Here is a 16666-nt window from a genome sequence, read left to right on the forward strand (position 1 = left end):
GATTAACTTAATGTCCTGAAAATTTGTTGGGATTTTAAAGGGCAGGTGCAATTTTACCTGTACCCGTAGTGGACCTGAAGGAAATTTGACTAATGCTAATTACCTCTTCCTTTAATCTGGACCCTGGTGAGTTTTCATATAAGCTCAACATTTTTTCTTTCTTACTTTTTTGAACCCCACATAGTGGATTGAGACCATGTCTTACTGAAGGGGCTTATGTCCTTCAGTGGACCTAAGGGCTATACTACCGGGAGCTTAATGCTCCCATTATGGTCAGCTTTGATGAACAGATCTGAGGAATGAGGTCAGATAAAGACCAATCTAGAAATTTCCTCCCAACATTTAGTCGCTGCTGATTCACATGCTTCCGCTGCTGGCTGGTGTTTCTCGATCAAAAAGGAAAACAGTAAAGCCATCCTTCCCACCCAGACAGCAGGGCCAATAACGCTGTGCCAGTCTACCAATGACCGTTGGCTTGCCACATTGAGCAAAAGTTCCAATCTCCCATGAACCAGACACACACTTAAATCCAATATTAGCATGAGATTTTAGGAATTGTTGTGAATTCTGAAAACTGGAAAGAAAGAGAAGCAGTGACCTAGAAAAAATAAATAAATAAATGCATTCCATCTTTCCTCCATCTAACCCCGCAGTGACTATCATATGACTACAGTAGGATCGGAGGTTTTTAGACAAGATCTCTTTATTTTTTATATCAATTTATAAATATTTGTGCGTCAATCTTAGTACATTAGTGGGTTAAATTTTTCAACTTGTTAAATGGTTTAAACGCAATGGTTTAAGGCAAAGAAAGTGGACACAAATACTTCATCAACTTTCTAGTACAAAATAATAATGAGTTGACTCTCTAGAATAATGAGTTCACTCGAACCTATGCACCTGGAGCAGTAAGGCATCAAGTGAGAGTAAAATCTAGAGAGTCAACTCATTATTCTAGAGAGTCAACTCGTTATTCTAGAGAGTCAACTCATTATTCTAGAGAGTCGACTCATTATTCTAGAGAGTCAACTCATTATTCTGGAGAGTCAACTCATTATTCTGGAGAGTCAACTCATTATTCTTTAAGGCAAAGAAAGCTGACACAAATACTTCAACTTTCTAGTACAAAAGAATAATGAGTTGACTCTCTAGAATAATGAGTTGACTCTCTAGAATAATGAGTTGACTCTCTAGAATAATGAGTTGACTCTCTAGATTTGACTCTCACTTGATGCCTTACTGCTCCAGGTGCATAGGTTCGATCCTTAACTTTTTATATGGATTTTTGCTTGTTACCCCTGTGTTCATGTGGGTGTCCCCTGGGCTCATGATTCCTTCCCACCTTCCAAATACTTCCTGATATTTGGACACTACTCTAAATTGCAAGTTGTTGGGAATTTTCGTGAAACGTGCCTTGCGATGAGCTGTTGTCCGATGAAGGATGTGCTCCTGCCTCATGACCGGCGTGCCCAGGATACTAATACAAACATAGGCTGCTTATACACCTCAAATCAAATGCATTTAATAGTTTTTTGCGATTGTAAAGCCAATGAATTGCTTACTTTAATCTTCTAAGCTTTTGTGCTGATGAAGCAAGATCACAAATGCGATGACTTGCTCTGTCCAGCTGGCAGAGAGAAGGGCGACAGTGAATTGATGCTGAAACTGCAGCTGTGAGAATGAAGAAATTCAGTCTGGTGGCTTTCATTCTCTCTGTACCTCCCTAGGGCATTACCATTATAGCCACAGATTGTCTGCTGTGAATATTTTTTATTGCAAAATAGAAGGGTGGAAGAAATCTCTGTAGCCATTTGTCCACAACTCCCCATGGTTTATCTGAAGGATTGGACAAAAGTGCATTTTCAAGCTCATTTTTTTGTTTTGCTATGGAAGGGGGGTAAAACTATAGAAGCAATGTTATACATGTATACAAAAAGGGGTGTCTTCATACAGGTGTTCTAGTTCAGTGGTCCCCAAATCCCGGGCCGCCGACCGGTACCGGTCCGTGGACCAAATGGTACGGGCCGTCCAAGGAACATTAAATTATTTCCATTTTATTTACTGTGGTGTATTTCTCTCGGGATTGTGCGACTTTCCATGGACGAGAGGTTAACCGGGAGCTGAGAGACGTCACCTAAAGCCGCACCAATACCGCGCATGCGCAAAATATCGTGATACCGGGCCGGTTTTGTGTTACGTCTGGAGCCAAGCGGCTGCAAGCGGCAGTGGCGTTGTAGCTTTGGTGGAGAGAAGGTGTGTATCGCTCTTCTCTCTGTTCACCGGTACTTTCTCATGTTTAACAGTGCTTGGTGTACGTGTATATTGTGTTTGCTCAAATTTAACCCACAAATTAGCAAAAATGAGTACGAAACAGACGTCGTTAGAAAGTTAGCAACTCTGCAGGTGTTCTGGATTAAAGTCATGGCGGAATACCCTGAGATTGACACCAAATCCCTATTGCCATTTCCGACATCCTATCTGTGTGAAGCGGGGTTTTCTGCAGTGACCAAAACAAAACAACGGAATAAACTGGACATAAGCAACACACACTTCGGGTGTCATTGTCTCCTATTACCCCAGATGGAACCGTCTCGTTGCAAAGAAACAAGTTCAGGGTTCTCATTGGTTTAGCGTTCTAGTGAGTTAAAATGTTAAATCACTTTATATTCATTTGTAAGGTCTCGGCTATACGGAACCATACAGAATATATTTCTAATGGATGCTTTCAAGTGATACCCCTTTATTAAGCAAATAACCCTTTACTATCCAAAGAACCTATGTGTAATTGTGTTTTAAAGGTCTGAGTTATTTCTAGGATGTCTGTGACGATGTTAGATATCAGAAGACGCAGGGTGAGATGAGTCCAAGGTCGAGATAGTGTGAAAGTCTGCGGCCAGAGGTTTTTGGAAAGGCCATTTAAAGAAATGGATATTTTTGGAGCATCAGAGTGGGGGCAATGAAAGCAAGCTGTAGTTATGTGGTTAGTACACTCCACATTGAGCTGTTTATTTCATACGCGATTTCATCAGAAGCTGATGGTGTTCAATGGCATCTAGTTGAATTGCAAAATGCCAGTTTTGGACAGCCGGTGAACTGGAGCTGGAAATTGGACTTTGTGATCATGTGAAGTTAATTTTACTTAGTTTTGTCTCTCTCTGGAAACCTTAATGTTTTATGTAGATGATTCAGTCTAAATCTAACTTCCCTATGAAGCTTTGGTGTGTTCCTGAATGGGAAACCTTAAAGATTTTATCTAGAACTCGACACACAAAGCGTACCATCACTTACAGTATTTAGTCCAAAGGGCAAGAAATAAAACAATAAATCAAGAAACGTACAAACAGGAGAACAATGAAAGGAGAACATTGTTAGGAAAATTTGGTTCTCTCCTCATATCATAAGGTTCAGAACAGGTTGTGCATAGAACTGGTTATCATCTGAGAAATGCTTGAGAAATGCACTTGAATGTCTTTTTCTAAAATCATAAACAATGTCTTGTAGATTGCTGACTATATATATATATATATATATATATATATATATATATATATATATATATATATATATATATATATATATATATATATATATATATATTCATTCATTCATTCATCTTCTACCGCTTATCCGAACTACCTCGGGTCACGGGGAGCCTGTGCCTATCTCAGGCGTCATCGGGCATCAAGGCAGGATACACCCTGGACGGAGTGCCAACCCATCACAGGGCACACACACACACTCTCATTCACTCACGCAATCACACACTACGGACAATTTTCCAGAGATGCCAATCAACCTACCATGCATGTCTTTGGACCGGGGGAGGAAACCGGAGTACCCGGAGGAAACCCCCGAGGCACGGGGAGAACATGCAAACTCCACACACACAAGGTGGAGGCGGGAATCGAACCACGACCCTGGAGGTGTGAGGCGAACGTGCTAACCACTAAGCCACCGTGTCCCCTATATATATACCGCGTTAGACGGTAAGTAAGTCTTCAGTCTTTGTTCAGACAGCCAGTCGTTTGAAGATGGCCAGTGACCGAGCTGATCGGACAGCCCGGGGGAGTTCATTATTCCACCTGGGTGTTTTGTACAGAAAACCCTTATTTCTAAAAGTTTAACCACAAGTTCATGCATTTAGTCAACTACTCTTGTAAAGAAAACATTTAAAAAGGTAATTACCAGCAACTTAAACAAGAGCAAAATTCCACCATCAAGTAATGATGCTTTAATGACAGAAAGATAAACTGTATACAGCTGCCTTCTTATGAAACTACCCATTATTAGGAAGTGTTTTTTTTTGTTTTGTTTTGTTTTGTTTCATAGTTGTTTAACTGGTCAAGTGTCTGATTTTTAACTGTGAAATTGCTCCTTTCCACCGAGTTACTCTGTTTGGTCCTGCAGTCCCCAGATTTACAGCCGACAGCAGCAGAATCTCGGCACTGAATCCAGGCTTTATTTTAGTCTCTTTCACGAGACCACACTCTTCCTTTGTAGTTTGTATACCGAACGCTGCCTCACATCTCGTCTGTGTCTGCGGTTTCCTGCACCCATCCATCTGCACAAGCTTTTCAACAGCCACTAAAGACAAATACAGGCAGATACAGGATACATTTACGTTGCCTCAAAGAATTGTTGGTTTCTGCCTAAATTTGACATCAGCACATCATTTGTCATTTGAATAAATGGGTCTCCATCACACATAAAGCTGAAATTAGAGAGTTTTCCCTCTCGTACATGACCGTATGAAGGAGTTCGATCTTGCGGGCTGACGTGGACGGTCCTGGATGGTCCCACATACTGTAGATACCTCGGAGATCCCAAAATATAGCCGCATTATGGTTCAGTGGACAGTCTCATCTGAATACTGTAAACCTCAAAACTCAAGAACTTCTGCTGTAATTATAAAGAATATCCTGTTGTCATTCATGGACTCTTGTTTATAAAATGCGGTCTTCTAAGATTACCACACGTCACACAGTGTTGCCTTCACCGTTGTGCACCTGTTTAATCTCGCTATCCACCGTCAGCCCGAAGAGGACGGAATCCAATCGAGTCCGGTTCCTCTCAAGGTTCTTTTGCCTTCTCAGAGTTTTTTGTTTTCTTCATCATTGACTCCTTTGCCTTGCTCATTAACGATGTAAATCTACATCTAGCGTGCTGTAAAGCTGCTTTCTGACACTCTCTAGAAAATCAAACATGAATTGAATCGACGGAGCTAATTGTCTTTCTAAACATAAGAGAGCGAAAGGCCCTCAAAGGAAGCTCCAGATACTGATAAAAGACCAAAGGAAAGGAAATGTTGTCCTATTACGTGTTCTTATCTAAAGGGCCGAGGGGATCTCCTCAGGCAACAGGCTGTGGGACAATAGGATGTTAATAATCTCCCTCTTCCCTCTCTGATTCCAAGCATGGCAAAAGAACAAGATGCAATGTGGTCTAAAACAAAAAAAAAGTGCAACCCGTGGTGTTTGGATGAATTCTTTAATTCAGACACCTGAATGTGTTTGTGTTCTCACCTGCCTAAACAAATCAGATCAAGGGAACAAACACACCAGGGTTCCATTCAAACAGACTAAACCCAGCATATGCGACTCCTTTAATGTTTGTGCCAAATGCAAATGAGTCTCAAATGAGAGTATCGCTAATTTTCTAACCCAGAGGTGCTATTTGCCCCTCAGACACACAAAATCCTGAAGCACTGCGATCTGGTTTCTATCCTTAAATTATACACCCTGTCATTTTGTTATTCTTAGGCTCGAATTGGAAAAGACTGGACGACCACAGCACAACAAAGCGGGTGCAACGGAGAGGCCAGCTGTTTGAGATCTTTCTAAAGGGACATTTTGCAGCTCATATATTTTTGGATCACTCTGAAGTTTTAAAGCTTTCAATAAAGCAGACGGTTATTGGATTTCTTTAAAAACTCTGCCGAGCACTTCCTTCATGCCGGACCGAGGAAGCGGGGTTTCAGATCTGTACACGAGTTACGGACCGTCACATCTTCCTGGGGAATTAGTGGAGTTTTCCCATTCAGCCGTTTCCTTGCCAAGTACTAATAGCGGTGTCGTCAACTCATGACCTCAAGCTTGCAGCAGATAAAGAGTCTAAGCTATGCAAGATTTGAGGACAAGGAGTCAAGATTTTTTTGTTCTTGTTGCCCCACCAGAAAGAGTGTATTCTGGGTTATTTCTAATTGATCTTAATGTATTACATTACATATTATTATGATTAACTGTGGATCAGTTTACTGTAGATGTTTATAACTAAAGTAAAAGTCCAAACCGTTATAGGCTCTGATCAGTCATAGCACCAAAGATTCGGCTTGAACCTTCAGATTTTTGACCTTTGAATCGGGTTAACGCAGAATTTCGACACGTACGTCCAAGCTAATGGATATTTAGGAACTGATTCTCACTCACTCACTCATTTTCTACCGCTTATCCGAACTACCTCGGGTCACGGGGAACCTGTGCCTATCTCAGGCGTCATCGGGCATCAAGGCAGGATACACCCTGGACGGAGTGCCAACCCATCGCAGGGCACACACACACTCTCTCATTCACTCACGCAATCACACACTACGGACAATTTTCCAGAGATGCCAATCAACCTACCATGCATGTCTTTGGACCGGGGGAGGAAACCGGAGTACCCGGAGGAAACCCCCGAGGCACGGGGAGAACATGCAAACTCCACACACACAAGGCGTAGGTGGGAATCGAACCCCCAACCCTGGAGGTGTGAGGTGACCATGCTAACCACTAAGCCACCGTGCCCCCAGAACTGATTCTCTTTACTTTAATTCCAGACATTATTTTCCACAGTGACATCTGTAAAACCATGAGTTTTTAAGTTTGTAGTCTCCTGTACTATGATATCCAACCACCGATGTGTAAACAGTTATTATAATTTATCTGAAACACAAACTTGGATCAGATTGTCTGGCTGTATCGTTGTCATTACTGTACAGTTGTAGCATGAATTGTTTTTTCTTTGGTTTTATTATACAAACACACAACATAGCAACAGATGACTGATTTTGGGCTAAGACCATTAAACGAGTGCAGAACCTGAGCGAACTCATTTTTAATACCGTACTTAACAAAACCAGAAATCTTTTGCTGTACTCAGCGCTCCTCTGAACATCGTTCATACCAGATGGCGGACAAGTAAATAAGACGTCACTCTGTTTGGACTCTCGTCGGAAGATGTGCTCGGACCATGAAAAGAAAGGAAGTGGCTTTTTCTTTACGGCATTAAAAACAAACAGGAAAATTTATGCGCCTTGCAGTTGGGTGGAAAGAAAAATCGGAACACAACAACTATGTAAACTTCACTTATATCCTTATGTGTAGCAGCTGAATGAACCGTTTCGGTGGATCAAACCAAGGACTGGAAATATTCTACATCACAAATGATCAGTGTGTGAAAACACCGACTGCACGTTAAGGTGCTGAGTTTTCACTTCCTTTCATAAATTAAGTAAAGAACATGTACCATACCATCTTGGTCAAAGGAATGAAGCAGTGACGCTAGTTAAAGTGTCAATATGTGAAGCTTCTAATCGTCTTATTTGTTGCCTGAAGCTAATCTCGAATCGTTACGCATTAAAAGGTGACTGTAGCTGTCGCGATGAGGCAAAGGTGAGTGAGGATCCAAATGCAGTTCAATCTTTTATTAAACCAAAGCAAGAAACAGGCAAACAGACAGACAGGCAAAACAGAGCAGAACACTGAGCAAACGGAAAACAGAACATAGACACAAACATCCAACAACGACCAACACCAGGGAAGTGAACAAACAGAGTAGATATAACAAACAGGAACCAATCACCAAGCAGAGACAATCAGTGACTAAGACAACACACCTGAGGGAGAGATGGAGTGCAATTAGTGTCCATGGTGACAAATGAGTGGGCGGAGCAAACAATTAACAGCAAGGCAGACCAGCAGACAGAAACAGGGCAAAACACAGACAGACTCATTACAGTAGCCTTTGGACAGAGCAGCAAACAGAGTGATTTCTGCCAGCTTTGCAGAAACAGTTCTGATAAAAGTTAACTGGAAGTTTTGCTCAAAAAAACTACATATTTGAACTTCAAAACTCCCAATTTTGCAACCCTAGATACATTAGACCACAATTCGCAAGACATTTCAAGATAGCCGAAAGTTTCCAAAATCTCTGGTTCTAAGGTTTATACTTCTAATTATGATTGATTTCTATTTTTTGTGAAATTTCCAAGACCTACTCCATTAAATTTGGTTGATCAGAGGGCTTTCTTTAAGCACAGAGGAAAGATTTCATTTAACGCCGTCTTGGTTTTTGCTCATGTTCATCTATAGTGTGGAGTCACAGCCTCTGTCTCTCAGATACATGTTTTACATTTCCCATTTAAAATGAAAACCTCTGTCTCTCTTAATCCGGCCAGACGTCACGGTCGGTCGGTCGGGGTCGGACGGAGAACATAATATCTCAAACGTTGGCGTTTTTCTTTTCGTGCCACTTAACTTACCGAGTTCCCGTTTCATTAATCACCCTCTACAGTCCATCTGCGTACGGATAAAACCCCAGACGCTCTGCATCTGTATGTCCCAAAGGTAACCAGTAATATATGTATTATTATCTATAACCAAGGTTGGGGTTGCGAACAAATTAGAACCACGTTTTCTTTAAAAACATAGGCATAATGCTAGGCTTGTCCACTGAGAAAAAAACCCCCAAAACAACTCACCAAAACCCTTAACAAAATTGTAAAGTGATGATAGAGTTTGGAAGACATCCAAGAGGAAGGGAAAGATGTTTTACGACGTTCAGAGTGAGAGCAGAAACCCGTGTTTAAAGAAAGCCTCGTTGGCCAGAGGGGATCTCGCTGGAGCAGTGGTGGAACAGCAGTACCCTCTAATAGAACAGATACAGCTGTGTGTCCTGTTTCACATTTCAGAGGATTCTCCTGGACACTTTATAAATCCAGCCGCTTAGGACTTTCTAAAAAAAAAAAAAAAAAAAAAAAAAAAAAACAAGGAGTAAATGCAGTAAAATCTGGCAGTGCTTTTTACCCTCCATGGAGTCACGAATCCTTTATATAGAACAGAATAGTTTTGTGTACTGACTGACAGTTGGATAGAGAAATTGTGCAGTTCACAATGTCGTCCATGACGTGAGACGTTTTCTTGTTACATAGCATTTAGTACTTGGACTTGAATCAGTTTTTTCTTGCATTATAACTATTTAACCACATTTGCAGCGATTCATGTGAAAAAATGCCAGCTAGGACTATTCATGAAGCAATATATCAGCCGCATGCTAGTTTGCTAGTTAGCCGTTTGTGTCATTTTATCATCAATTTTTAAAAAAAAAAAAATCATTTGTTTACTTTTATATTGTAGTGCATTTGACATGAAGGAAATAAAGGCTTCTTAAGAGGATTTTTGAAAGATTTGGGAATATTTAGAATACTGCGCTCGTGCTTAAACCAATTTTGTAACGATCATCTGAACAGAAGACCAGAAAACTCCTCAGTACCTCAAGTTTAAAATTGACATCGCCTGAACTATCAGCGTTAAAGGTACCATGCTTTAATTTGTCTATGTGAGAGATACATAAAAGGACATGATGGTTTAACCCCCTGAACTAAGCAATGGTACGGTCAGGACTTGTAATATTATACTCTGAAGTGTTTCCTTTTCTCTACGTATTTGGTGAATAAACCGGTTAATGCTGCTTCATTCTTCTTGTTCTTGCATGACCTCCTTGACTTTCTCTCTTCTTCCTTCCATCCTATCATGGGAACGTAATCTGCTCATCTTTCCTCCTTTCCCGTCCACTTCTCCCACTATCTGCCGGGCTTTCGCCTCGTCGTCGCGCACATGCTGGAAGTGGAAGGATGTGGATTACGTCCTGTTCGGTGGCTTTGTTTATGGGAGAGTCAGGAACGGCTCAGATACGGACACAGCGTCTGTTCCCTGCGGTCATCGCACCGGCACCCTCCCATCCTGCCCTATGAATGAACATCAGATTACCCCACCCGCCCGCCCCCTTCAAAAGCAGCACTGATTATCATACTCTGCTCCATAACCAGTAGCCTAGCAAATAAACTCCATATTCATGTGCGCCATATTCTCTTATTCCCTACTTCTTTTTTCCCCCCTGTTTATTTTGACTCAGAGCGAAGGTCACGGTGTGGAAGTGAAATTGGAGCGTTGGACACGGTTCCAGATGTGGTGCAGAGCGTTTGAGGAAGCACTGCTGCTTGTTTGTGATTAGAAACAAGCAGCGCACACACACACACACACACACACACACACACACACACACACACACACACACACACACACACACACAAAACCCTTTCCCCTTCCTTCTCATGGTTAGGACATGCTTGTGATGTGTTGAAGCTGAAGCTGGGCTGTGCATGGTGTATATACAGTATGTATATTGTGCATGGTATATATATATATATATATATATTTTTTTTTTTTTCTTTCATCTCTCACTAAGCAGATGATGTGTATGTGTTGTGTTTTTCTTTTGTAAGATTTTGGGGAGAGATTAACAACAGCTCGTACAGTAATGGAGATATCATTACCTTTCTGCTAGCTTTGGTCGCTGCCTCGTCCAGCGTGAGGACACGTGTTTATCTAGAAAAAGCAAACAGACAGATTGTTTATGCAGCAGAAATCACATTGTTCGCACACTACTGGAATCCAGGTTAGAATCCAGTCCAAATCAGAACCACATTTAATAAAAAAAAAAAAAAAAAAAAAAAAACGTTTTACTTGGAATGACTGCAGAACAATGTTGGAAGATGATGACTAGTTTCCGAGGAGGAACCGTGTCAGATTCACTTCTTTCTTTAATACGGATTTGAATACGGTTTTGGGAATACGTTCGTGAGGTAACAAGCGTTTGCTGACATCATCACTCCGTGTGATCCGGTGTTGTCTAGAGAACTTTTAGAACTTTTAGCTTTAGCATCCTCCCCCCATTCTTCTATAACAACTCCGGTTTCTCCGTTCCTTCCTGGAAAGATGGTATCAAGGATAACATTTGGCCGAACAGGGGTTCGTTAAGTAGTGATAAATCTTTCTTGTTTACAGGGTTCTTGCTTATAAGGGAACCTTGACTGAACGGGAAAACCCACCTTCTGCATACAGTTCTGCATAAAACGATCTTTTCACAAGGCTCAGAAACAAAGCAATAGAACTGGAGACTTGTCCAGGATCTTACTCTAGAGTTTGTTACATGGTTTTTTCTCATTTTTTTTCTTCTGCTTTGCAATGTTAGGACCTTGGAATTAGGAGCATCGATTTAAACAATTAACAATTCCTGTAAAGAGAAAAAGACTAAAGAATCCATGATGGTACTCGACGTAGCCTTTTTGCATTCCTACCTCTACATTACATCTTGGTTTTTCTGGATGGTTTCACACCAGCATTAGTCTGTAGACTTCCAGGTTCTGAATGGATTCTTCCAGAGGACATCGTCGCTCCTGCAGCTGTGCACACTTTTTTTAAAATGCTTTGGATAAGAGCTTCTGCCAAACGGCTGAATATACTGTAAACACGATTTAACCACAAAGTCATTGGTTTCATTCCACCAAACATCATCCTTTTTCTTCAGTTCCTGAGCAAGTAAAGACGCTTCCAAGCCACCGAACTGCTTCCTTATACAGTATAAGCTACTAGGTGATAACTCTAGTGGTCAATGACCACCCAAAGTTACTTACAAGATACACAGAGTACAGTTTCTCATGGCTGGAAAACCAGATGATTTCTGGTAGGTACAAGATCTGAACCCGCAAATGTTCACGCCAACTACCCGTGTTATTACCACAGAACCTTAACCACTAAGCTACTGTGACCGATCCTCGACGATCCCAACTTAGTATTTCGGTCACTGTAAATCTAAACCATAGTGTCGTAGTCGCAGGATGTTTCTTTTGAGGATATTATATTTGGGAACACGCTTCTGGCTTGGCACCACAGCGCAAATGTATCTGCAGGTTTAAGATAGCTAAAAATAAATTTGTTTATAACACAAAGACAAAGCTGACAAGAAATCGACATTTATTTAGTCCCACAAAACTTCTGGTTAAACTGGGAAAACGGCGAGAACAGAAGCTGAGCAGATCTCAGAGTGTTTCGTCATAAGGGTGGAGGAGATATCGGATAAATTCTACTGTTAGCGGTGCGTGCTACCGATAAGCTTCCCTGACGTCACTTATCATAGATTGCTAGTTATCATAGTTATGAGGCATAGTTATGAGGCATAGTAACATGGCATCTGTGCTTAAGGGTTCAGGAGAGAGCTGTCGGTGGAAACCACCAAGCTGCCAGTTTTAGGTTCTCGAGAACGGCCCGTAACCCAGTCTGCTCCAGCGCCACGTGCCTAAACCTCGCTCTATGACCCTGACTCCATTGGGGAGGTGTAGATAATTTTACTGTAATGCGTGTGATGACCTTTGGTGTATATCAGGGCAGTAGGTTATCAGTATAGACGATGAAGCACACACACAATAACGTCCATGCGGTCAAAACACTGGCAGATGTTCAGTATGAAATCAAGTGAAACGGAAGAATAAGAATTCAGTGAATAACGCATCGGAGAAAATGTCCTTAGATGTTCATTTGTGGAAGGAAACGGAGTAAACCTTCACTGGTGTTCCCATAAACACACCGAAGTTCTAGATCATCCTCTTCGTACACACACAAAGAATGAGCTCTACATCCTTATCTCCAGCTACTTTTTTCGAAACCATTTGAAAGAACTTCACAAGTCAAGCGAGCATCAATGCCGCAGGTTGTCGTTTGCAACGGAAAGCCGACACACACACAAGTATCGAGATGAAACATATTTGGACGATATGTTGCTCGACTCGTGCCTGGTGAGCTGCTTATCCGCCGGTAAACCCATAGCTCCAGTAAGTCTTAAGGTTGCCTGCTTCGTCTGGCTTTTTTTCTTTGTGTGTGTGTGTGCTTGAAGAGACAGAACAGAGCTCTGGAGTGACCCTTGTCACTGATCTTCAAGCATTTCTTCCTTCCTATCATCTTGACCTTTACTATTATAAGAAAACTCGGCGCTGAGCCAAGCACACCTTCTACCAGTAACAGTCTGAAACATCATGGCAAAGCGCCACGTGACTAAAGCATGCGGTACGTCCACCGGATGTCTGATGCATCTTATTACACCAGTTATTTCAAAAGAGCAGTGATTCAGCAGTCATAGTACATCATGTACAATCACCACAATGCATTAATAAGTCAGCTGATGACTCGATATAAATAATAAAAAACAAATCATATTAACACCTAAGTCATGTAAGTAGCTTTAAATGCAAACACTCACATGGTTTAGTTTCCCAGAACATCCAGATTGTCCAGAAATTTAACAATGCTAGTTAGCCGATCTCAGAGCACATCGCGTTCTGCTCTCACGGCAAGGATAAAAGATATTATTCAGGAGTCTTGTGTATGTCTGAAAAGCTTTTATTGGCTGTTGGAACTTCTTACAAATGTATAACCACTAGCTCAGGCACAGGGTTCTGATTGGTCCACCCCTCAAGTTAAAGCGATGGAAGCAGGAATGAGATAATTGTCCAGTAGAAACAGGTGGATAAAGTGTCACAACTATTGTTTCCTTCCATGGATGTGAATTTACTTCAGAATCAACGGCGTCAATCAAGGCACCCGCACGGAGCTTGTTCTGGAATTTTACAAAATTGATATTTGTGCGGGGGGGGGGCACGGTGGCTTAGGGGTTAGCACGTTCGCCTCACACCTCCAGGGTTGGGGGTTTGATTCCCGCCTCCGCCTTGTGTGTGTGGAGTTTGCATGTTCTCCCCGTGCCTCGGGGGTTTCCTCTGGGTACTCCGGTTTCCTCCCCCGGTCCAAAGACATGCATGGTAGGTTGATTGGCATCTCTGGAAAATTGTCCGTAGTGTGTGATTGCGTGAGTGAATGAGAGTGTGTGTGTGTGCCCTGCGATGGGTTGGCACTCCGTCCAGGGTGTATCCTGCCTTGATGCCCGATGACGACCCGAGGTAGTTCAGATGTGAGTGAGTGAGTGAGTGAGCCGTTCATTCACATCAGATGTGAGTGAGTGAGTGAGTGAGTGAGCCGTTCATTCACATCTCAGAAGGCTCTCGTGTCACGCTCTGGCTTTGCTAGTGTTTAGAAATGAACAAGAGCTTCTTGTTCGGGAACAGGCTCTCGACGGATATAATGCAGAGCAAACAGAATGTTAATCATTTCCTTCTCGTTAAATGAAATCCTAATGCTCCTCCGTTGTCTAAAAGACAGACTTGTGTAGGTCGTCATTCATGAGAGCAGAAGATGGGACTAATTAAGAGCCGGCGTGTGAAAGCGGTGGTTTGGCTTCCATGGTATTTATCTCTCTCGATTTTCAAGGTTGCCACCTTTGATCGGAAGATTTCCGCTCGCAGCCTCGCGCCCGGTCTTCGTTTGTTCGTGCTCTCGACGTTGACGGTTTCTAACTAAAAGCAAATGGATGGCTCGAGTTATGAAGTTCTGAACTGCACAAGATGTTTCTGATTCTTGGAGTGAAGAGTCACTGATGGATTTGGACTGCTTATATAACATATAAACTGGTTTATGGTGGCGTAACAGCAGCTAGAATATTCTATAGTTACTGCAAGTTTTAGCTACTATAACATGTCGGAGTTCCTCAAAACGCAAGAAGGCACTATACAGTATATAAATGTATTTTTCTTCTTATGCCATACTTGGATTAAATGTTTCAAAGCTACTGAGATTTCCCAGGAGGCAAGTGGTGCTGTGTTACTGTCTGGAAAGAAAGCCTGTATTTGCTCAACATTTCAGGCTCTACCACTTGGCAGGTCGTGTCTGGCTTGAAATGTTTCGGTGTGCTTCATGTCTGCATCTGACCTTCAACTGGAAAGAAGTTTGAGAAAATATGAGAGAGTTTCTTTAATTTCATAGCTAAAATCTACAAGACACCATATAGTTGTTTGTCTTCAATCTGTCCCTGATCGTTTTTCCCTCTATATGGAATGCTACACATGGAATACACTCAGAGGTTTTAACCAGTACAACCGCCGTTCCTTGATTTATCAGACATTTTCGATCAGTATAAACAAATGAATGATTTCCTGGCTGTGAATATAAAATGAGTCAGGACTCTGTTGGATAACTTTACACAGACTTTTAGTGGTTGAAGACACAATTTTAGATGCTAGAAACATTGTTTTTCGTACGTATGAGTATTGCCCTTAGTAGGCTTGAAATTCTTAAAGCCCCAAGTGTCTACTTTCATATGAGCTTCATATTAACCACCACACATGACAAAGACATTCACTGCCAAACATAAACACAACAAAAACACGTGTTCTGACCACACCATCACCCCCATGAAGCATCATTCTGAGCGTTACCGCTGGTGTCTTCTAATGCAACCGAACTTTGTCCTTATTTATTTTTGCAAACTCTACCGATTTTTCCTCCATTTCAGCATTGCTGCATATTTAGTCTAGTTTCATGAAAAATGATTACAATTACATCCACTAATCAACCCGTCATCTTTCTAGGCACGCTTTGGTGTTTGTGTGTATGAGTGAGGAACCTGAAGAGAATTCAGAAGTCTGTTTAATATGTAAAGAGAAGAGAAGTCCTTCTGTTCTTCCTAACTTAGGTTGATGAGTCAACCCAACAAGGAACGGTCCATCAGGCAGGTCAACATCACCTGAGAGGAACATCCATAAGAACGTGTACTGTAGTTCCTCTGAGCCCCTGTCTCAGATTCAGGACTTGAAGAAACAAGTTTTGTTCTAGGAGAGCTGTCCACAAAGTTATATTTGTGTGTGTGTGTGTACACACATGTGTAGGTCCTGCTATCTGCCAATATACATGTGTTTGAAGTAACTATTAATAGATCTAAGACCTCATTAGCTGAGTGTCAGTGAGAAAAAAGAAGGCTCTGTAAAAACCTGTTCCTTGGCCAGATCTTATTACTGCATTGATTGGTGTAGAAGTTGATTTTGGCAGAGCTACGACGATGAAAACAACACAACGTTGCCTTTTAAGGTATGCAGTTTGCTCTGGTGTAAATGACCTCAGTGTAAAATGGGATCACGTTGCACTTCCTGTTGAACCGTTCCAGTACGTCGTGTCGCCAGACTCTGTGGCGTGTAGACCTGCAGACCTGCTTCTAGGATCTGATTTAAAACACAGGGTCCATCGATCGTCTCATTCTGTTTGTGAACACAACTGTAACAAGTTATCCCAAACTAATTCATTAGTTTTTGAAAGACAGCACACAAATATCTCTCACTCACTCATCTTCTACCGCTTATCCGAACTACCTCGGGTCACGGGGAGCCTGTGCCTATCTCAGGCGTCATCGGGCATCAAGGCAGGATACACCCTGGACGGAGTGCCAACCCATCACAGGGCACACACACACTCTCATTCACTCACACAATCACACACTACGAACAATTTTCCAGAGATGCCAATCAACCTACCATGCATGTCTTTGGACCGGGGGAGGAAACCGGAGTACCCGGAGGAAACCCCTGAGGCACGGGGAGAACATGCAAACTCCACACACGCAAGGCGGAGGCGGGAATCGAACCCCCAACCCTGGAGGTGTGAGGCGAACGTGCTAACCACTAAGCCACCGTGCC

The sequence above is a fragment of the Tachysurus vachellii genome, chromosome 22 (genome assembly GCF_030014155.1).
Source record: "Tachysurus vachellii isolate PV-2020 chromosome 22, HZAU_Pvac_v1, whole genome shotgun sequence".
NCBI lineage: Eukaryota > Metazoa > Chordata > Actinopteri > Siluriformes > Bagridae > Tachysurus > Tachysurus vachellii.